Source organism: Pseudophryne corroboree, chromosome 6 (assembly GCF_028390025.1).
Source record: "Pseudophryne corroboree isolate aPseCor3 chromosome 6, aPseCor3.hap2, whole genome shotgun sequence".
Taxonomy (NCBI): Eukaryota; Metazoa; Chordata; class Amphibia; order Anura; family Myobatrachidae; genus Pseudophryne; species Pseudophryne corroboree.
This window is the reverse complement of record NC_086449.1, coordinates 703,323,708-703,346,843: the sequence shown is the minus strand read 5'-3', so window position 1 is coordinate 703,346,843 and position 23,136 is coordinate 703,323,708. Positions and strand designations below refer to the sequence as shown.

Here is a 23,136-nt window from a genome sequence, read left to right as displayed (position 1 = left end):
GTCTGAAGTATCATAATCGGTATCCATGTCATTTTGCATAATTTGGGAAAGTGCACGTTTCCGTGAGAACATGCTAGGGGGTTTTGCAGGAATAGGGACAGGGCCTGACCAACCTGCCATAGACTTCTTTAACACCTGAGTTTCAGTCTCAGTATCAGCTTCAACAATAGGGATCTGAGACAAAGCATTACAATCCTGTGTACATGGAATGGATCCCTCCTGAGAGGAAATCTCTTCTGCAGCATATGACACAGAGTCCTAGACTTGGCTATGTGAAATAGTAAACACACACACACACACACGAAAATGTCAGACACAGTTTCCCTCCCAAGCATGCCACAGAGATTGGAGCCAACCCACACACAGATAGAACTAAGGTAGAACTAATGAAACTACCAGCACTGTCTGTGTACCTTAATAGACTACACAGACTTTACACAGCCTCCCCCGTCATTCTACAACCCCCTGGTACCATACAAGATAGCTGGAGTTGACTTGGAGGGACAGCTCTCCCTGTCAGTGCTTCTGCAGGCAGGAAGATGGCGCTGAACGCTGCTGGGTCCACTCTGAGAAGCTCCGCCCCCTTACATGGCGCTGTCTTCCTACTCTTCTGAAGATTATACTGGCCTGAGGAATTGTGCTGGCAGCGATCCTGGGACCCTGACAGGCTTGGAGTTCAGTGTAGGGTGTAGGCGCTGGCTCAGGGCGCCCCTCACAGCACCACACTATGTACCACTAAGCCCCAGAGCGCAGTTAGTACTGCGCTCCATACCTTGTTGCCGCCATCTTCACACCAGCTCCCCCCTTGCTAGGGGGGCTTGTGACTAACTCACCACTGATCTTCTGGCTCTGTAAGGGGGTGGCGGCATGCTGCTGGGGTGAGTGATCCCCTGTGGCGGGGAATGTTCGATCCACTCTGGAGCTCAGTGTCTTGTCAGCGGAGATAGTGGCTCAGACCCCGTAGGGCGGACCCTTCTCCCCCCCTTAGTCCCACAAAGCAGGGAGACTGTTGCCAGCAGCCTCCCTGTAAAACAATAAACTCCCAAAAAAATTTTTTACCAGAGAAACTCTGTAGAGCTCTTTTATGAGTTTCAGAACTCTTGGAATGAGTAGAAGTGGAGGAAACATGTACACCGACTGGAACACCCACGGAGTCACTAGGGCGTCCACCGCGACGGCTTGCGGATCCCTCGACCTGGAAGAATACTGCCGAAGCTTCTTGTTGAGACGAGAGTCCATCACGTCTATTTGAGATACACTTCAAAGATCTGTTACCACTGTGAACACCTCCGGATTGAGGCCCCACTCTCCTGGATGGAGATTGTGTCTGCTGAGGAAGTCCGCTTCCCAGTTGTCTACTCCTGGAATCCCTAGCTGTGACTGATTCCTCCGGGCACATTTTCTAAATTGAGTCTGGTAGGAGGGGCATAGAGGGAGGAGCCAGCCCACACTCTCAATCTCTTAAAGTGCCAGTGGCTCCTAGTAGACCATCTATACCCCATGGTACTAATGTGAACCCCAGCATCCTCTAGGACGTAAGAGAAATTAAAACTAGATATGCAATACTCTGCAGAGGATTTTTCACAGTGTGATATGCTGGGAGCTGTGCTGCCTCACACACAGATGCAAGTCTAAGTGATGCTTTGGCTGCATGAGCATGGGAACTTGTACAATTAAAGTGCCAGGCACAATCTTTTTTGGAAAACCAGTACTGACACATCCTAGGTGAAAATTGCTGGAAAAACCTGACAGCATGGAGGATGTAATTAAGGCCTTGATACAAGTGACAGCAGCACAGCAGGAAGCCATCAGGGTCCAGCAAGAAGCCACCAGACAACATCAGTTGGAGGTGGAGGAGATATGGAAGCAACAGCATCAGGACCATGAGATTCTTAAAGAGGTGATGCAGCATCTCACAGCATGGCCTGGAAATGCTACCCCAATGTTCCAGCCAGCTCATGATCCATACATTTCCTACCAAAAATTGACAGAGACTGATGATGTGGAGGTTGACCATGTTTGAGAGTACGGCTGAGCGGGAGAATTAGCATAAAAGACAGTGGGCCTGTCTGTTGGCACTCTTTCACTCAGACGAGCCTCAAAAAGCCTATTTTCATTTAAGCATTGCAGATGCTTTAGACTATAAAAAAACTAAGAACAGAAATTTTGACTCGCCTAGGAGTTACGCCGTCAACATGTGCATCGATGGGTGTCCTACACGGACAAACCTCCCAGCTCACAAATGCACAATCTTATCCACCTGCTATATAACACAAGGAGTAAGTGCACTTAGGTAATTCAGAACAAAGTAAATGATTAGCAGGTGTTTGCTTTCACTCACAGAATCCAAGAGACTTGTTTAAGATACAAATGTTTACTATAACATACATTGTTACAATTTAAAAATATTTGAAACAAATGTAGCAGCTACAATTAGCACACAAAAAGATCAATAGTATATAATAGCATATATTAAAATTGTGCCATGAAAACCAATAAAACTGGTAGATGATTCAGCCAGTATATTTAAAAAAGAAGAGTAGCCTCTCAATATATGAAGCTCAATGTCTTCTATATCAGCCGCAGGTACCGCAACTCCGCAAGATATATGCATGTGCCTCAATGTGGTCTCACAGCTATAGGTGAAATAATGTCTCCAATTTACCTATCACTGGCGTCCCAGTGTAGGATAAGTTCTCACTGTGATTTATTACCCGATCAAGCGGGGTTTATAATCAATAATTACCCCCTCCGGAGATGTAATTCCACCGCAGCACTTTAGCACTAGTGCAGGGATCTTTGTCCTGGTGGATACCATTGTGGATTTCCAGCTGGCGGACAATACAACAATTAGAAGCGGCTGAAGACCACAATAGGCGGCCCGTGAACAGAAGCGTCAGGATCCACAGTGAGCAGGCAGTACAGCAGTAGAAGCGGCCGGAGACCGCAAAATGCAGCCCAAAGGTAGAAGCGGCAGGAGACCTCAATAAGCGGCACACAAGCAGCGGCTGAAAGGTCCAGATGAACAGTACTCCAGCGGGAGATGACGTCAACGTGTTTTGTCCCGTCAATTCAATATATATATATTTATCATGCCTATATACTAATAACAGAGAACATAAGAAATGATGTTAGGAGGTTCAAGCAGATTGGAACCCGTCAATAAGTGATATAGGTACATAAAGATTATATTATATATAAATATGCATTGATGTATTAAAACAAAAAACTCATACTTGCCTTTATATACACATATATGAATCTGTTTTATTAAGACCAAGAGTCTTGTTTTGTTATTTTGTTATTTAGTAAAATGTAATTGATATGGTTAATATAATAAACATGATAAAGATGTTAAAAAAGCTAAAAAAGTTAAAAGAGAAATACCAAAAATTAATATGTATTTGTGTATAGATATATGCTTTCACAGTATAGAAGTAAACTTAGTATATTCATACATTATAAGACTTTTACTATGCCGCCAATGATACAGCTGTGCAATACAGGTGATTTCATTTGTAGTAATGACCTCATTATGGGATAGATAAAGAGGCTACACTCCGACTGCTGTCCAGTCTTGAGAAAGTCCCGAGAATTGACGGGACGAAACACGTTGACGGCATCTCCCGCTGGAGTACTGTTCAATTCTGGACCTTTCAGCCGCTGCTTGTGTGCCACTCAGGCCCGGCGACAGGGGGGGTCAAAGGGGACACCTGTACCGGGCCCCAAAGGTCAGAGGGGCCCCAAGCATCAGGGACACACAAAAAACGGAGCCGCAGCACCTGTTGATGATTTCTAAACGGACTGCTCCACTCGGCCGCTAATTAACTTTAATTAATCACCAAACCGCAAACACCCCTTCCCCCGTTACAGTCTCACTTGGTCCAGTCCCGGTGTGATGATGCTGACGTCATTACGCTGTGATGCACCGGCCGTTCCCCGTCACTTGCTGCTGCCGCACAGCACCATGCCCAGCGCTGCAGTGTTATCCCGAGCTCTAACTACTCATACTCCTTTCAACAGTGCTGCTCCTCGGCGGCAAGCAGTACTAGTACAGAGAAGGATGATGTGGTGCTGTGCAGAGTGTACATAATAACACTGTAATCGGAGGAGCATTATTTTTGCCAGGCAGGTTGCTGTGTGACTTATGGTGCTGCTACATGTGGCTATAACTCGGTGCACACTATGGCCTATGTACCACACAAACTGACTAGGAAAGAACCGAGTATATCAGATCATTGCAATGGAAGGGGAATTATTATTATCAGGCAAGTTGCTGTGTGACTTGTGGTGCAGCTACATGTGAGTATAACTTGGTGCACACTATGCACCAAGTTATACCCACAGGTAGCAGCACTACAAGTCACACAAGTACCTGCCTGGTAAAAATATGAATAATAATTATGCCCAGTCCATTACAGTGATCTGATATACTCTGATTACAGTGTTATTATGTATACTGTACACAGCACCATGCCCTTATCTGTGCTAGTACTGCTTGGTGCCACCGAGGAGCAGCACTGTTGAAAGGAGCAGCGACAGTTACGGCACTTCCACCTGTCTGGCAGCAGGACCCAGGCACAGCGGAGGGAGCCACTGTAGTGACGGCACCCACACGATCCCAACACAGCGGACCCCGCATAGCATGGAAACTCTGCATTCCATCGGGCACAGGTCATTACTGAGGGGAGCCTCTGGAATGAGCACATCTACCTGAGGGCAGTCAGACTGTCCCACAGAGAGCGTGCAAGTGAGATCTGCAGTGCTGAACCATCTCTTCGGGGTACGAGAAGACGTCTGTAGGGTAAGAGAGGCCAAATTTTCTTTGAAAGACCCTGCACATTCTTTGGTACACATTTTATGCCATTATACATTTTTATAAAACATTTTTTATATATTCTATACAATTACAAACACATTAATATACATCTTAAAAACAGATTTTATATATGATCTATAGCTCTACCTTATACTGTATGTACATGCAGAAGAGGGATATTTGGAGGAGGGGATGAGGAGGGGGGCTCGAGGGTGGTTATGGGCGGGGCCCCATAGAAATCAGTGTACCTGGCCCCAAGATTTCTGTTGCCGGCCCTGGTGCCACTTATTGAGGTCTCCTGCCGCTTCTACCTTTGGGCTGCATATCGGGCCGCTCCCGGTCTCCGGCCACTTCTACTGCTGTACTGCCTGCTCACTGTGGATCCTGCCGCTTCTGATCACGGGCCGCCTATTGTGGTCTTCCGCCGCTTCTAATTGCTGTATTGCCTGCCAGCTGGAAATCCACAATGGTATCCACCAGGACAAAGATCCCTGCACTAGTGCTAAAGTGCTGCCGTGGAATAACATCTCCAGAGGGGGTAATTATTGATTATAAATCCTGTTTGATCGGGTAGTAAATCACAGTGAGAACTAAATTGGAGACATTATTTCAGCTATAGCTGTGAGACTACATTGATCCCTATTATAGGCACGTGCATATATTTTGCGGTACCTGCGGCTGATATAGGAGACATTGAGCTTCATATATTGGGAGGCTACTCTTCTTTTTTAAATATACTGGCTGAATCATCTACCAGTTTTATTGGTTTTCATGGCACAATTTTAATATATGCTATTATATACTATTGATCTTTTTGTGTGCTAATTGTAGCTGCTACATTTGTTTCAAATATTTTTAACTTGTAACAATGTATGTTATAGTAAACATTTGTATCTTAAACAAGTCTCTTGGATTCTGTGAGTGAAAGCAAACACCTGCTAATCATTTACTTTGTTCTGAATTACCTAAGCGCACTTACTCCTTGTGTTATATAGTATTTCTTTTTAGGCTCTTGCAAAGCCTTTGTTTGTGCAGCTGATGAATTTTGAACAAAAGTGAAATAAACTAATTATTGATCATTGCGACAGGAGTATTGGTGGTATTTCCACCTATTGTTTTTTGTTAATCTTATCGACCTGGCCAAAAAATGGTTAGAACCAGAGACAATAACTGGACCCCAGATGGTTGAAAGAGTTGTCATTGATTGTTATTTGAGGTCCCTGCCCATGGCTTTGTGCAAATGGGTGAGCCATGGCGATCCTAGGACAGCTGACTAGTTAGAGGGGATGGTGGAAGAGGAACTACTAGCTTTACAACAGTGTCCCATAGATCCATGACAGCACACCCCTGTAAAACCTGGTAAGCATGTTCTGTGGTTAAAGGGTCCTGGGCGGTTAGAGAGCTCAAAAAAGAAGAGACTGTGAGCACTCGGTCCAAAGATGGGTCAGTAGAGCTGGAAAGGTCTCAGCCACCTAAAAGACTTGACAGTTATGTGTCTAAATATTTTGGGTTTGGTATGCCAGGACATGTTGTTGCTAATTGCCCAATTGTTAAAGAACCCATTCAATGTGGTGCTGTCTTTGAATGTCGCAGAATGTCTTACTTTGCCAGGTTAGCCTGTACTGTTGCACCTTTGGCTGAGCCTGAAATACATGTGTGAAATTCTTAGCAAGGTAACTGTATAGAGGCATTGTTAGACTCAGGAATCTTAATTGCCCCTGTGAAAGATGGGTTGGTAAATGCTTTAAAGTTCCAGCGAACAACTGTTGGTATAACTTGCTTAAATGGAGACACCCTCTATTATAATACTGCTGAAGTGGATATTGAGACCCCTTGTGGGTCTTCTATTGCTAATGTGAGAGTGGTCCCTTCTTTAGCACATGGTGCTATAATAGGGAGAGAATTTCCCCATTTTTGGAAATTATGGGAATCCCATATGATCACAGGTGTGAACTGTATAGAGCCAGTAGACCATCCTGGTGATAAAGCAGGTGTGATCTCAAAACTCCTAGACCAGTGATTTTCAACCTTTTTCAATTCGCGGCACACCAGCCAAGATTTTTAAACCACCAGTAACCACCCTCCCAAAAAACAAAACAAAAAAACAACATACACACATTGGCCCCCATGGGGATAAAACACACACATTGGCCCCTACAGTAATTAACAAATGCATTGGGCCCCACAGTAATTGAACACTGGCCCTCACAGTAATTCCACACATTGCTCCCCCATACAGTAATACCACACATTAGCCCCCATTGTAATAAAACAGATTTATAATAATGCAACACACCTGCCCCTATAGTAATGCTACACACATGCATCGCATACTAATTATACACACCTGCCACCCTCCACGTAATATATTTTATATATATATATATATATATATATATATATATATCTATCACAGGGGGGTGGGGGATATAGCGACCAATGGTGTCTTAGAGAGATTCAATAAAAGTAAGTAGATCTAAAAAAAAAAAAAAAAAAATATATATATATATATATATATATATATATATAAGTGAACAACTGCTCCGGCACTCCACGGAGTCCAATGCTGGACTGATGCTGCTCTGGTGCCCTCCCCAACCGGGAACCGGTGGTATAAAGTGGAAAAAACGAGGCGGCACTCAGAGACTTTTCACTGCAATCATATAATGGGGCAAATGGGGCAAATGGTCACATCAACGTTTCGGGGACCTGGTCCCCTTCTTCAGGATAACAAAAGTGCAAAACAAGAGTGTTTAAATAAGCATGGAAACACTTACCCCCTGACCCCATTCAGTCAACAGCTGCAGCGTGTCGATCTGGCCGCCCGTTCGGGACTTCCGCCCGGCTCACTGGCGTCTCAGCGGGACCGGAAGTAACGTCGCGAGAGCGAGCCGCGTTGCCATGGCAACCGCTCGAGACATGCTCACTGCCCGAGCGTCGCGCCCTGACCGCGTCACTCTCGCTGCCGCCAATGTGTCCACAAGTACCGCGAGGTCTGAAGCCCTGACACGGAAGACCGCTGCGTTACCATGGTAACGCTGTCAGCTGTAGATAAACATAAAACAAAGACCATAAAATAAGTGACAAACTAAGATGACTTTTACAGGTCGATATTGAACTGACAAATCAAACTAAAGTGCTGGTGCAAACAATAAGTTAAAAACAATTAAAAACATCTAGTGGTGCAAGCAAAACAATATACATGATGGCCCCTCTAATGTAAAAAGGACCTGCTGATGTGTAATAGATGTTAATCAAAAAGTGGCAACAACTGCATGACAGCTGGAACCTGTATTGGTGCCCTGTGGCTTAAGGACAGGTGGTGAGCGACATGAGCGCAAGGCACCCAAACTGTATCAATACACCATACGCAACGTCAACACAATAGGGCCAGACAAAAATCACAAAAAATTAATTAATCCCAAATTTTCATTCAGATCCCCAGGTTTCAGAGTGTTTAGCCTATGAATCCACATGGACTCCAGCTGTAATAGCTTGCAGCCCCTATCACCCCCCTCCCCCCCCCCGTATCGAATCGGGGACATGATCGATGATACGGTGTTTGAACGTGGCCATTGAGTGTCTAAATGTCACGAAATGTTTCGCCACAGGTTGCTCACCGCTCCCCGATGCCAAAGCATTCCGGATGGCCAGTCTGTGCTGGGCCATTCGAATTTTGAACTGGCATTCTGTTTTGCCAATGTAGTACCGCCCACATGGGCAGATGATGGCATAAATTACGAACTTCGTGCTGCATGTGAGAGGCCATTTGATTTTGTAATTTTTCCCTGAAAAGGGGTGAGCTATGGTGGTCCCTGGTGACATGTGAGAACATGTTGTGCAGCCGGTACACTTGAAACAGCCATTACGCCTGGTAAGGAAGTGTGTAGGATTCACTCTCAGTTTTGCCATATTAGTTTTAACCAAAATGTCCTTGATGCTTTTTCCTTTTTTATAGCTAGGTATGATGCGTTTGTCGTGTAGCATCTTCAGATCAGGATCTGATGTTACAATGGGTCACAGCTGTCTTATTGATGTTGCGTCTCCCTACTTGTCACATCATACTCACACACCCAAGGAATAATTTTAGACATATCTTTGGTGTGCTTGGATTTCACCAAAATGTCTTTCTGTGTAGCTTCTGCTTTCTGGCGGGCCGATCGTACTAATGCCCGTGTTCTCCATCTCCTTCAACTGACTTGCCCTGATGGAGTCACTGTTGTTGGCCCTACACACCCTCAGAAACTGAGAGTATGGCAGGCCCCTAATGGTGGATATGGGGTGAAAACTGTCATATCGCAAAATCGTATTGCGATCGGTGGGCTTTCTGTAAAGACATGTAATGATTTTACCCTCCTGTAGTTTAATTAAAATGTCAAGAAAGCAGATTTCAACTGGGCTGCTGGTCATTGTGAGTTTGGCTGGACTGTCGGATTGGTTATGCAAATCAATCAACGCCCCCAACTCCTGTATCTCGCCACGCCAAAAAATCAACACATCGTCTATGTACCGGTAGTAAACAAACAATCTGTCGGCAATGGTTCTATTGGCCAAAAATCATTCACGCTCTGTTTCCTAAATGAAGGCATTAGCGAACGAGGGTGCCACGGAAGACCCCATGGCACACCCCGTTCGCTGCCTGTAGAACCTCCCGTCAAAGATAAAGAAATTGTGCGTCAGGGTGAAACATAACAGCTCAATAAATAACTCGATGTCTGGCCCTGTATAAAGTGCATTCCCCACTATTAGACGTCTCACAGCCTGCAACCCCTGCTGGTGAGGAATACAGGTGTACAGGCTGGTGACGTCTATCGTGGCCAAGGAAACATCTGTTGGGATCTCCTCAAAAGTACGAAGTGTCTGTAATAAAGTGCTGGAGTCCTTTAAATATGTGCAAATACCCTGGATGCATGGTTGTAAATAAGTGTCCAAGAAGATGGCCACTGGCTCACACAGAGACCCACGGGCAGAAATTATGGGTCTGCCCGGGGGTCTCTGTGCATCCTTGTGGACCTTGGGGATGGTGTAAAATATGGGAACCACCGGTTTATCGGGTAACAGTTTGTAAAAGATGTCTTCTGAAATCAAGTCTTCCAACTTTGCCTTTTCCAACAGTTGTGTTAATTCTGCTTTGTACTCTGCAGAGGGATCTTTATCCAAAATGCAGTACGTCTCGCTGTCAGCAAGTAGTCTAAGGCACTCTATTGTGTAGTCTGTAGTGTTCTGAACCACTATAGATCCCCCTTTGTCGGCTCCACGAATTATAATGTCCTTTCTGTTACTTAACGCTTTCAAGGCCATTCTCTCATCATGTTGTAAATTGTGAAATTGACGTTTACTGGAATGAACATCTGGATTCTCCAGCATTCTGTTGAAGGTTTTTAAGGAAGCGTTGGTGGAGACTGGATCGAACCGTGACTTTGGGCCCAATTTCTGGACTCTTGGAGGCAGTGGTTCCTTAACAGCCTGTGGGGTTGTTTACCAAAGCGCTCTTTAATCTTTAAGTGCGGTGCAATTTAAACGTGCTGATTTTCTTTTTAAAATTGTCACCGTAATTGGTAGGGACAAATGTCAAGCCTTTGTTGAGCACCCGCACTTCAGATGGTGATAGCGGTGTGCTGGACAAATTAAAAATTAGTGCTTCTTCGATCTCGGTGGCTTTGCTTTGTTTTTGCCTTTGGTTTTGTCTCCCTCGTCTGGTGAACTGATGTTTCTTCCTCGACCCGCGATGATGGCGCGGGACCTGACCCTTAAAGGGGTGTCATGCTTGGAATTTGCTGAGGCAGACCCGTGGGTGTCATCGGAGTCACTGGCAGACGTTGTGCTGGTGCCATGCCACCTTCTTTCTCTGCGACCTTGGAAAGATCTAGACCTACCCTGAGGGTTAGAGACGTTGCCCAACCACGGGTACACCCTGTGTTGGGTATAATCCATTTGAACTTTGTTGAGCTTCTCTTTTTTGAACTTTAGCAGGTTCACTCTGTACAGCTCTACCTGGTCTTTTAGTTTAGACAGCCATCCACTGGCATCTTCCGATGATAACAACTCAGCATGGTCCAATTTAAACTGTGCAATATGGGCTTTAGTTTTTTCAAATTCCTTAGTGGATTCCTCCACTACTAATAAAATGAAGTCCATTAAGCACTTGTTTAAAACAGAGACCCATTTTTTGCAAAATTCCATGCTGTAGCGCCCAATAGTTGGGACATTGTGCACCCTAAACCCACGGGGCAGCTGTTTCGCTCTGTAGTAATCGGACAATGTCCTGCTGTGGTATAAATAATCCACCTCCCGTTTCATGAGGCGCAACAGGTCCAACTGTGCCTCCTCTAAGGATGTAACTGCATTCTCAGTGAACGCTGGATCTTTGTGGAGGATGCTTTCAGCTTCTAAATCCGAGAAACTCAGCGTCTCATGTGTATCACAATGTAGTAAAAACGAGGTAAAGTCTGTCTGTTCCAAGGCCGGAGCTGCCATGTCGAAGTCAGTGCCCAAATAAATACTTGTATTGTGCATATCACGCTGTGCAAATGTCGCTGTAAACACCTTAGATGTGGTGCAAATGTGCAAAAAGTGAATGGTGTCCTGGAGATGTAGAGTTCCTTAGAAACAAAATGTAGGTGCCTTGAGCTTGGAGCCTTAGTGCATTGCACATGCAGCAGGAACCAAATGTAAAGTGAACAACTGCTCCGGCACTCCACGGAGTCCAATGCTGGACTGATGCTGCTCTGGTGCCCTCCCCAACCTGGAACCGGTGGTATAAAGTGGAAAAAACGAGGCGGCACTCAGAGACTTTTCACTGCAATCATATAATGGTGCAAATGGTCACATATGATAAAAGAATAATCAAAATGAGTAGATCTAATAAATTTATTAACACATTAAACAAAATAAAAAATGGATTAACAGCTATGATAACATTTGAGCAGCAAATTAGCAAAGCAGCAAATCTCTTTAAAAAATGGGATAAAAACAGTACACACAATACAATATAATACCAGTTAAAATATGTAAAAAGATTTTATCTTAACTTGGTATGAGGTCACTGCCAGGTTTTCCAACGCGTTTCGTCATTCAGACTTCATCAAGGGGTAAAGGTAGAATGGGACCAGGCTTCTATTTATACCAGTACTAATCTCATAGTAATTGTGACATCACTTCCTGTTAATTAACCATGGTATTGTAAAACAGACTGAGAACTTCTAGTTAAAGTTATTCAATAGCCTCATTTCATAGTATATATGTATATAGTATTACAAAAGTGTTTGAAGAACAGGTTTGGAGTTTGAGAGCTTTGAAAAACTCTCATATAGATGCACCGGCGGATCTTTTCCACCACACTTCCGGTTTTCTGTCGTCGCGTCACTTCCGCCCCACTTCCGAAACGCGACCGCGCATGAGCCCGCAGCTTCCAATGCTTCTCAAAGACCAGCAGTACTTGAGCAGAATTCTCCCAGGGAGTTCATTGCGACGGCCATATTTGTAGAGGTTTTTGCATAAACGGCTTCACACGGCGGCCATACTTATGGAGTTCATGGTCGGGGACATTAGTGTTAGTCCTCCGTTTTGTTAGACATAAAAATAGATAGAAACTATTTACTGATTAACCCCCGTTTCTTATCAGGCTGGTGACAAAGTTTTTGATATATAAACCACTATAGAATATTAAATAATAATAATAAACGGCCTCTCAAGTGAATGGTTATATAGTTGCATGGATATGAAATAAATATAAAATATATATAAAAAATAGATTATGAAGTGCATAGTGCAGGATAAGTTTTTACAGGTATGGACAGGGGCGGATCCAGAAGAAAATTATAGGGGGGGCACCATGGAAGGGGCTAGTACATTTGCGTGCGCCTTCAACGCATTCGCTCGCAGAAAAGGGGTGTGTCCCCACTACAAGGGGCGTGGCCTCACAGGACAGGGAGAGAGTGACTTGCAGTAGGTGACAGGGAGAGTGACTATCAGTTGGTGACAGCTAGTGGTTGATGGAGAGTGACTGGCAGTGGGTGACAGGCAGTGGGAGAGAGGGTGACTAGGAGAATGTGACTGGTAGTGTGTGACTGGGTATAGAATGACTGGCAGTGGGTGACAGGCAGTGGGTGACAGGGAGTGGACTGAGGTGAGGTCATTACTGACGTGTAACCGGATGGGAGGGGATTACCGACCCCGGTGATTGGTCTTTTGGAGGTGTACATGTATTTAAATGCTATCAGTTTTTGTATGTTTGTTGTCTGAGGAAAGTGCCGCTACACAATAAACGGTCACTGAAACGCTACTTGAAAACTTACCACTTGTACGTGTTATTTATCTTCATGTCTTGGAGTGCCGTTCCTGCGTTTCTGGCTTTTATATATATATATATATATATATATATATATAATATAAGGGGGAGGGTGCTGATGGGGAGAGACAAGGAGGGGGAGGGTGCTGAGAGACAGGGAGGGGGAGGGTGCTGAGAGGTGGAGACACAGGGAGGGGGAGGGTGCTGAAGGGGAGAGACAGGGAGGGGGAGGGTGCTGAGGGGGAGATACAGGGACTGGGGGGGCTGAGGGTGAGATACAGGGACATAACTTTGTTTCAGGAAAGAAACAATGAAGGATTCCCTGACAACCTTGCACGCTCCTCCCCCCTCCCGCTCCCCCCTATCACATATACTTAGAAAATACCTTAAGGCTTTACCCCACTGGCTGTCATCATAGGACAGGACTCCTAACGGTGCTGATATACCGCAGATACAGCAGGAGAGAGCGCTCTGTGAGTACAGGAGGCGGGCTGGGTACAGGAGGTGAGAGCGGCAGCACGCGGTTCAGGAGGAGAGAGCGGCAGCGCACAGCGTGATGTGGGCGCCGGGTTGCCATTGGTTACGAGGCAGGAGGAGGTGCAGCGCAGCGCTGGTGGCTGACAGTGTGAGTACGACGGCTGTCAGTGGGGAGCGCTGGCTCTATCAAGGGGAGATTGCTGCAGAGCTGTGGCCGATCAAAAAAAAAAAACTGCCACAAATGACAGGGGGAGGCACGGGCCCAAGTGCCCCTCCCCTGGATCCACCACTGGGTATGGATAATATTAATAAGGTGCAGATTGTGTGAATAATGGTAATAAAGTGATCATTATGACACGCTCACATAGGCTTTTAAAATCAGTTTGGTTACAGTACCTGATCTTCCCAGATGGTCTCCCTAGTCTGGTACTAATCAGGCCCTACACTGCTTCGCTTCCAAGATCGGGCGAGATTGGGCCTTTCCAGTGTGGTCTGACTGTAATAATTACTATTTACCATACATGTGTCAGAATTAAATAACGTGACTATGAGTATACAGTGATACGGGGGTGTGAAGGGGAGGAAGGAAGGCGGGGTGGGGGGGGGGGTTGGGAATAGTGGAGGGGCGTGGTGCTGCGGGTAGTGAGGGGAAGGGAGGTTAGGTGAAACTAGTGTAAATGAAGGGGGGAGGGGTGGGGGGGGCGGAGGGAGGGGGTGTGAGATAAAGGGGGAGGGGTAAGGATCCAACCGTGATGATACAACGGCCATATAACTTCACAGGAACGGAGCAATTTCATAATAATCATTGAATCCCTTCGGTTGGAGTGTTTGCAGTTGAAAAATCCAATACATTTCTCTGCGTGAAAGTTTATTGGCAAGGTCGCCACCTCTCTCTCCCAGCTTAACGAGTTCAATTGCTTTGAAAGTCAGTGCCTCCGGGTTGGAATTATGTGCAATGTTAAAATGTTTGGATACTGCATGATTCTCCATGTTGTTCTTTATATTGCGGACATGTTCTTGGATCCTTATTTTCAGTGGTCTCTTTGTTTTTCCCACATATTGTTTTCCGCACTCGCATTCTAATAAATAAATCACAGATGTTGCATCGGCCACATTTAAAGGATCCAGTGCACTTTTGGCCACTGGATCCTTTAAATGTGGCCGATGCAACATCTGTAGGTACCTACACCCAGTAAGGAAAACATTCACGGACACAGAGAAAAAGGAGGAGTACAAGATTAAAGACTTCATAAACTGCAATACACACTCTGTGATTTATTTATTAGAATGCGAGTGCGGAAAACAATATGTGACATCATAGCTGGGGCTAAAAAAAACACTGAGAGGGTTTTGCAGATTTTTTCTTTTTTGGTGGGGTATACAAAGAAGTGTCTGAATTTTGCTCTTCCTGTCCTGTGTGTCAGTATCATACTCCTAGACCCCATTTCAAGAGTCCCCTAGTGCCCATGCCTGTTGTAGAGGTTCAATTTGACAGGAAAGCCATGGATCTTGTTGGGTCCCTGTTAATGTCTGCCCAGCGACATCAGTATATTCCCGTAGTTGTGGATTATTTTACTCGATATCCAGAGGCAATCCCTTTGCGTAACATGTCAACCAAAACAATAGCTAGAGAGCTGGTACATGTATTTAGTAGGGTTGGAATACCAAAAAGAAAAATTTTAACTGACCAAGGTACCCCCTTCATGTCTAGAATTATGAAGACATTATGCTAATTGTTTTAAGTTACTCACCTGAGAACCTCAGTTTATCATCCCTAAACAGATGGGTTGGTAGAGAGGTTCAAAAACATTAAAATGTATGCTGAAAAAGGTTGTTTATAAGGATGGGAAAAACTGGGATTACTTCCAGTATTGCAGTATTTTATGTTTGCTATTAGAGAAGAACCTCAGTCGTCTACGGGGTTCTCTCCTTTTGATCTGTTGTATGGGAGGCAACCCACAGGGTTGTTAGATGTTGCTAAAGAGACATGGGAAGGACAGCCCACACCCTATAAAAGTGTAATTGAACATGTATCACAGATGCAGGACAGGATTGCGGCTGTGGTGTCCATTGTCAGGAAACATATGGAACAGTCCCAACAGGCCCAACAGAATGCCAGGGTATGTACAATTGCCCCTTTGGACAAAGTGTTTATTTTGATACCCACAAAGGAAAGCAAGTTTTTGGCTAAATGACAAGGCCCATATGAGATCAGGGAGAAAGAGAATGAGGTCAACTATAAAACTATAAAGTGTACCAACCAGGCAAAAGGAAGCCTGAACAAATTTACCATGTTAACTTAATTAAACCCTGTAACGATAAGTTAGCCCTATCAGCTGAACCTTGCCCACCAGTAACTTCAACCCCCACTCTTCCAGAAGTAAAGGTGTTGGATACACCATCAATGGTAATCCACAGTCCAGACTGGGAGTCTCACTTAGAGTACAAGCAGTGTTGAACTCAATTAGAAAGACAGGGCTAACAGCCAACCCAAAGAAATGTTGCTTAGTGATGGAAGAGGTAAACACTTGAGGTTTACCATAGGTAGAGTTCTGATTAAGCACAACTAAACAAAATTGAGGCTATCCAAGACACTTTTCTGATGTTGAACTAGAAAGTGATGTATCCTATAAAAGCATTGACTTGCAGTGAGGTCAATGACTGAGGAGGCACTCGCTAGTATCACAGCCAGATTTACACACATAAAAATGATTAGAATAATACAAATAGGACTATAAAAATGATTAGAATAATACAAATAGGACTATAAAAATGACAAGAATAATACAAATAGGACTATAAAAATGATTAGAATAATACAAATAGGACTATAAAAATGACAAGAATAATACAAATAGGACTATAAAAATGATTAGAATAATACAAGATGATTGTATTATATAAAATACTGTAGAAAGATGATATATTCATCATATTCTAACCATTTTTCAGTCACAACTCTGGAATATACTGGAGTATGACAGGTGAGGCTCTGCGAACCCTGACTGTGCATAATTACTATTAAGACCTTTTGTGCCAGAGATAAAAGATCATGAAGATCCTAATATGAGTGAGAAGTTTTCATCAGGAGATAGGGGTGGGGTGGAGAGAATGTGAATGCTGTGTACAGTACCTCAGTCCTCACCTCAACCATCTCAGCAGGCTCAGTCAAATGCCTCAACGGTAGCCAGAGTTATAGAGAGATAACCGAGTGAGAGATCATCTTTGCCTCACCCAGCTGCCACCCTCCCTCCTCCAAATAGCAAAGTGCTTTACTATGTCTGGCTTCCCTCCAGAGTCACTATCTGAAAAGGCTGACAATAGCCACATAATTTCCAAGTTCAAGGAACATTTATATTTAACTGTTCCCCCTATGTTGTGTGCCAGGGAATGATAGCGTTAAAAATGTTTGTTGTTGGTTAAACACTCTTTATGCAGGATTCCAATGAAGTGCAGATTCTCCATGGAGCACTTCAGTGTGGATAACTAATTAGATTATGCCTTATACTCATTCATTGCAAGAGTGTGGAAGGGAAATGTCCTCTTATTCCCTCTTAGACAAGTCCTCTTGTTTTCACACAGTCACTATATCCCAGTGTTAAAATTCTTCTGCAATTTTGGGTTTTGTGTTCTGTATAATCATCATCCTATCCAGTGATCCTTTCTTATGGTTGCCAGAATGCTCAGATCTTGGCTGTGAAATTTATTTTCTTTACAGTTACTTTTAGTAACCTGATATCCTCTTCTAAATTACAGTATCAACTGTATGAAAAATAATAGCCAAATCCACACTTCTATGTCTTATGCAGTATCACATACATGTTCCTCTGCAATCTCTGCCAGGTTATGTAAAAGACATTTGCAATGAAGTCTTTCATCCATCCACTTTCATAGAGAATAAGTTTTTGCATCACGTAACATTAGGCACACGGCAAATGCAAGTGTAGTACAGAAAGGACGTGGAGATGCAGGTTAACCATGACCCCTTGAGCTGTGCATGCATTTACGGTTAGTGGTACATATGACATGTGTGTTTTATTGACTACTAGTTACCAGCCTGTCAAAATGACAGAACAACATAATAGTAATGTCAGCGTCGGCTGCTGTGCGTGCTCGAACGGAGCAACACTTGAATTCAGGGCTGGCTCCAGGCACATTCTTAGGAGTGGCAGCACTGGGCGCCGACTCCTAAGGGCGTCCCATAAGCCAATCAGAGCTGGTGGACTAGCAGTGGCAGCTGCTGCTGGACCGCAAGCTTTGACTGGCTGACGGACCGGCGACTTCAGGAAGGGGACTGACAGAGAAGGGAATGAGTGGCAGGAAAGGTGCATGCTGCGCTCTCCTTCCCTCACACAGAGTGCAGCGGCGGAGGCAGCGCAGGAGCAGCTGAAGAGGCCGGCGGCGGTGAGAAGCACTACAGGGGGCACGTTTATCTGGCACTGTGGGGGGCATGTGTATCAGACACTGTGGGGGGCACGTGTATCTGGCACTGGTGGGCATGTGTATCTTACACTGGTGGGCACAAGTATCTGGCACTGTGGTGGGAGCGTTTAACTGGCACTGTGGTGGGCATATGTATCTGACACTGTGGGGGCATATTGTGTTTATCTGACACTGGGGCATATTATGTGTATCTGACATTATGTGTGGAAATCAATTATTTCAAATGTCGGTTGGGTGTCTGATTTTTCTTGTCTATTAGATAGGAAAAAACAGACACCCAACTAGCTTTTCAAACAATTGAATACCCCCCATTGTGTGTATCTAACAATGTGGGGGCATATTATGTGTATCTGTCAATGTAGGGGCATATTATGTGTATCTGGCACTGTGGAGGCATATTATGTGTATCTGTCAATGTAGGGGCATATAATGTGTATCTGGCACTGTGGGGGCATATAATGTGTATCTGACACAGCACTGCTGGAGGTATATGTGTATCTGGCACTGCTGGGGGCATATAATGTGTATCTGGCACTACTGGGGGTGTATGTGTATCTGGCACTGCACTACTGGGGTCATATGTATCTGGCACTGCAATGCTGGGGCATATAATGTGTATTTGGCACTACTGGGGGTGTACGTGTATTTGGCACTACTGGGGGCGTATGTGTATCTGGCACTGCACTACTGGGGTCATTATGTGCATCTGGCACTGCACAACTGGGGGCATATGTGTATCTGGCACTGCTGGGGGCATATAATGTGTATCTGGCACTGCTGGGGGCATATAATGTGTATCTGGCACTGCACTAGTGGGGTCATTATGTGTATCTGATACTATACTGGAAACGTGTACGGAACACTGAGCATTATGTGTAAGGCTGCTAATTTTGTGTGTAGAGGGGGTTTGAAAATATATTTATTTACAGTTTGATAATATAAAGTTGCAAGGTCATGCCCACTTCTCCAGGAGCATGAGGGGGGTGCACTTCATGCCCACACCGCACACCCTGCACCCGTATATTATACTTACCCATCTGGAGTCCCGCGGTGGCACCCCTGAAGAGAGGACACAAATCACGTGCAAAACGGCCGCTGCGGACATTTCCAAGTGATTTGCACATGCTTACTGGAGATGTCCCCCGGAACAAGGTGCAGACGCCATGTTCCCGGAGACCTACACAGGTGCAGTAGACTCTGGCATTATGCCAGATTCTGCTTGCTGCCAGAGAGAAGAGGGCCCGCGACAGAGGCTGCACGCAGGTCCCCTCCTCTCTTAAAACGCCCCTGGTCAGCAGCCATTAAATAAAGATTTTATTTTCTCTAATTTTGTGCAACCTAATCATGTCACAAGAACCATGGTTGTTCCTCATCATCAGTATCATTTATTCCTCCTATTGTACTTAGCCATAATGCATTAGTCAGAGATAAGTTTTAATTTCTGTATTCACATTTAGCACTGCTGTGTCTTAGGTAAATTGGCAAGATTCTCCATGTTAATCCTTCATTTATTATTAAATCAACATTGAAGAAATTAATTATATTTTCTCTGACGTCCTAAGTGGATGCTGGGGACTCCGTCAGGACCATGGGGAATAGCGGCTCCGCAGGAGACAGGGCACAAAAGTAAAAGCTTTAGGATCAGGTGGTGTGCACTGGCTCCTCCCCCTATGACCCTCCTCCAAGCCTCAGTTAGATTTTTGTGCCCGGCCGAGAAGGGTGCAATCTAGGTGGCTCTCCTAAAGAGCTGCTTAGAGTAAAAGTTTGTTAGGTTTTTTATTTTCAGTGAGTCCTGCTGGCAACAGGCTCACTGCTACGAGGGACTTAGGGGAGAGAAGTGAACTCACCTGCGTGCAGGATGGATTGGCTTCTTAGGCTACTGGACACCATTAGCTCCAGAGGGAGTCGGAACACAGGTCTCACCCTGGGGTTCGTCCCGGAGCCGCGCCGCCGACCCCCCTTGCAGATGCCGAAAAGTGAAGGTCCAGAAACGGCGGCAGAAGACTCTTCAGTCTTCATAAGGTAGCGCACAGCACTGCAGCTGTGCGCCATTGTTGTCAGCACACTTCATAGCAGCGGTCACTGAGGGTGCAGGGCGCTGGGGGGGGCGCCCTGGGCAGCAATGATAGTACCTTATTCTGGCTAAAAATACATCACATATAGCCCCTGGGGGCTATATGGATGTATTTAACCCCTGCCAGGTCTCAAAAAAACGGGAGAAGAAGCCCGCCGAAAAGGGGGTGGGGCCTATTCTCCTCAGCACACAGCGCCATTTTCCCTCACAGAAATGCTGGTGGGAAGGCCTCCAGGCTCTCCCCTGCACTGCACTACAGAAACAGGGTTAAAACAGAGAGGGGGGGGCACTTATTTGGCGATATGTATATATATATATTAAAATGCTATAAGGGAAAAACACTTATATAAAGGTTGTCCCTGTATAATTATAGCGTTTTTGGTGTGTGCTGGCAAACTCTCCCTCTGTCTCCCCAAAGGGCTAGTGGGGTCCTGTCCTCTATCAGAGCATTCCCTGTGTGTGTGCTGTGTGTCGGTACGTGTGTGTCGACATGTATGAGGACGATGTTGGTGAGGAGGCGGAGCAATTGCCTGAAATGGTGATGTCACTCTCTAGGGAGTCGACACCGGAATGGATGGCTTATTTAAGGAATTACGTGATAATGTCAACACGCTGCAAGGTCGGTTGACGACATGAGACGGCCGGCAAACAAATTAGTACCTGTCCAGGCGTCTCAAACACCGTCAGGGGCTGTAAAACGCTCATTTACCTCAGTCGGTCGACACAGACACAGACACGGACACTGACTCCAGTGTCGACGGTGAAGAAACAAACGTATTTTCCTTTTGGGCCACACGTTACATGTTAAGGGCAATGAAGGAGGTGTTACATATTTCTGATACTACAAGTACCACAAGAAGGGTATTATGTGGGGTGTGAAAAAACTACCTGTAGTTTTTCCTGAATCAGATAAATTAAATGAAGTGTGTGATGATGCGTGGGTTTCCCCCGATAGAAAATTATTGGCGGTATACCCTTTCCCGCCAGAAGTTAGGGCGCGTTGGGAAACACCCTTTAGGGTGGATAAGGCGCTCACACGCTTATCAAAACAAGTGGCGGTACCGTCTCCAGATAGGGCCGCCCTCAAGGAGCCAGCTGAGAGGCTGGAAAATATCCTAAAAAGGTATATACACACATACTGGTGTTATACTGCGACCAGCGATCGCCTCAGCCTGGATGTGCAGCGCTGGGGTGGCTTGGTCGGATTCCCTGACTGAAAATATTGATACCCTTGACAGGGACAGTATTTTATTGACTATAGAGCATTTAAAGGATGCATTTCTATATATGCGAGATGCACAGAGGGATATTTGCACTCTGGCATCAAGAGTAAGTGCGATGTCCATATCTGCCAGAAGATGTTTATGGACACGACAGTGGTCAGGTGATGCAGATTCCAAACGGCACATGGAAGTATTGCCGTATAAAGGGGAGGAGTTATTTGGGGTCGGTCCATCGGACCTGGTGGCCTCGGCAACAGCTGGAAAATCCACCTTTTTTACCCCAAATCACATCTCAGCAGAAAAAGACACCGTCTTTTCAGCCTCAGTCCTTTCGTCCCCATAAGGGCAAGCGGGCAAAAGGCCAGTCATATCTGCCCAGGGATAGAGGAAAGGGAAGAAGACTGCAGCAGGCAGCCCATTCCCAGGAACAGAAGCCCTCCACAGCTTCTGCCAAGTCCTCAGCATGACGCTGGGGCCGTACAAGCGAACTCAAGTGCGGTGGGGGGTCGTCTCAAGAGTTTCAGCGCGTAGTGGGCTCACTCGCAAGTGGACCCCTGGATCCTACAAGTAGTATCCCAGGGGTACAGACTGGAGATTCGAGACGTCTCCCCCTCGCAGGCTCCTGATGTCTGCTTTACCAACGTCTTCCTCCGACAGGGAGGCAGTATTGGAAACAATTCACAAGCTGTATTCCCAGCAGGTGATAATCAAAGTACCCCTCCTACAACAAGGAAAGGGGTATTATTCCACACTATATTGTGGTACTGAAGCCAGACGGCTCGGTGAGACCTATTCTAAATGGGAAATCTTTGAACACTTACATACAAAGGTTCAAATCAAGATGGAGTCACTCAGAGCAGTGATAGCGAACCAGGAAGAAGGGGACTATATGGTGTCCCTGGACATCAAGGATGCTTACCTCCATGTCCCAAATTGCCCTTCTCACCAAGGGTACCTCAGGTTCGTGGTACGGAACTGTCACTATCAGTTTCAGACGCTGCCGTTTGGATTGTCCACGGCACCCCGGGTCTTTACCAAAGTAATGGCCGAAATGATGATTCTTCTTCAAAGAAAAGGCGTCTTAATTATCCCTTACTTGGACGATCTCCTGATAAGGGCAAGGTCCAGAGAACAGTTGGAAGTCGGAGTAGCACTATCTCAAGTAGTTCTACGACAGCACGGGTGGATTCTAAATATCCAAAATCGCAGCCGTTTCCGACGACACGTCTGCTGTTCCTAGGGATGGTTCTGGACACAGTCCAGAAAAAGGTGTTTCTCCCGGAGGAGAAAGCCAGGGAGTTATCCGAGCTAGTCAGGAACCTCCTAAAACCAGGAAAAGTGTCAGTGCATCATTGCACAAGAGTCCTGGGAAAAATGGTGGCTTATTACGAAGCGATTCCATTCGGCAGATTTCACGCAAGAACTTTTCAGTGGGATCTGCTGGACAAATGGTCCGGATCGCATTTTCAGATGCATCAGCGGATAACCCTATCTCCAAGGACAAGGGTGTCTCTCCTGTGGTGGTTACAGAGTGCTCATCTTCTAGAGGGCCGCAGATTCGGCATTCAGGATTGGATGCTGGTGACCACGGAGGCCAGCCTGAGAGGCTGGGGAGCAGTCACACAGGGAAAAAATTTCCAGGGAGTGTGATCAAGTCTGGAGATTTTTCTCCACATAAATATACTGCAGCTAAGGGCAGTTTACAATGCTCTAAGCTTAGCAAGACCTCTGCTTCAAGGTCAGCCGGTATTGATCCAGTGGGACAACATCACGGCAGTCGCCCACGTAAACAGACAGGGCGGCACAAGAA

General features: G+C 45.5%; 1 protein-coding gene and 1 pseudogene across 1 annotated transcript in view; one reads left to right on the top strand and one right to left on the bottom strand.

Annotated features, from left to right (window-relative positions):
• Positions 1 to 23,136, top strand: part of NMUR2 (neuromedin U receptor 2) — a 125,036-nt gene that overhangs the window by 41,511 nt on the left and 60,389 nt on the right. The window lies entirely within an intron of this gene.
• On the bottom strand, positions 13,971 to 14,090 carry LOC134937126 (5S ribosomal RNA; annotated as a pseudogene).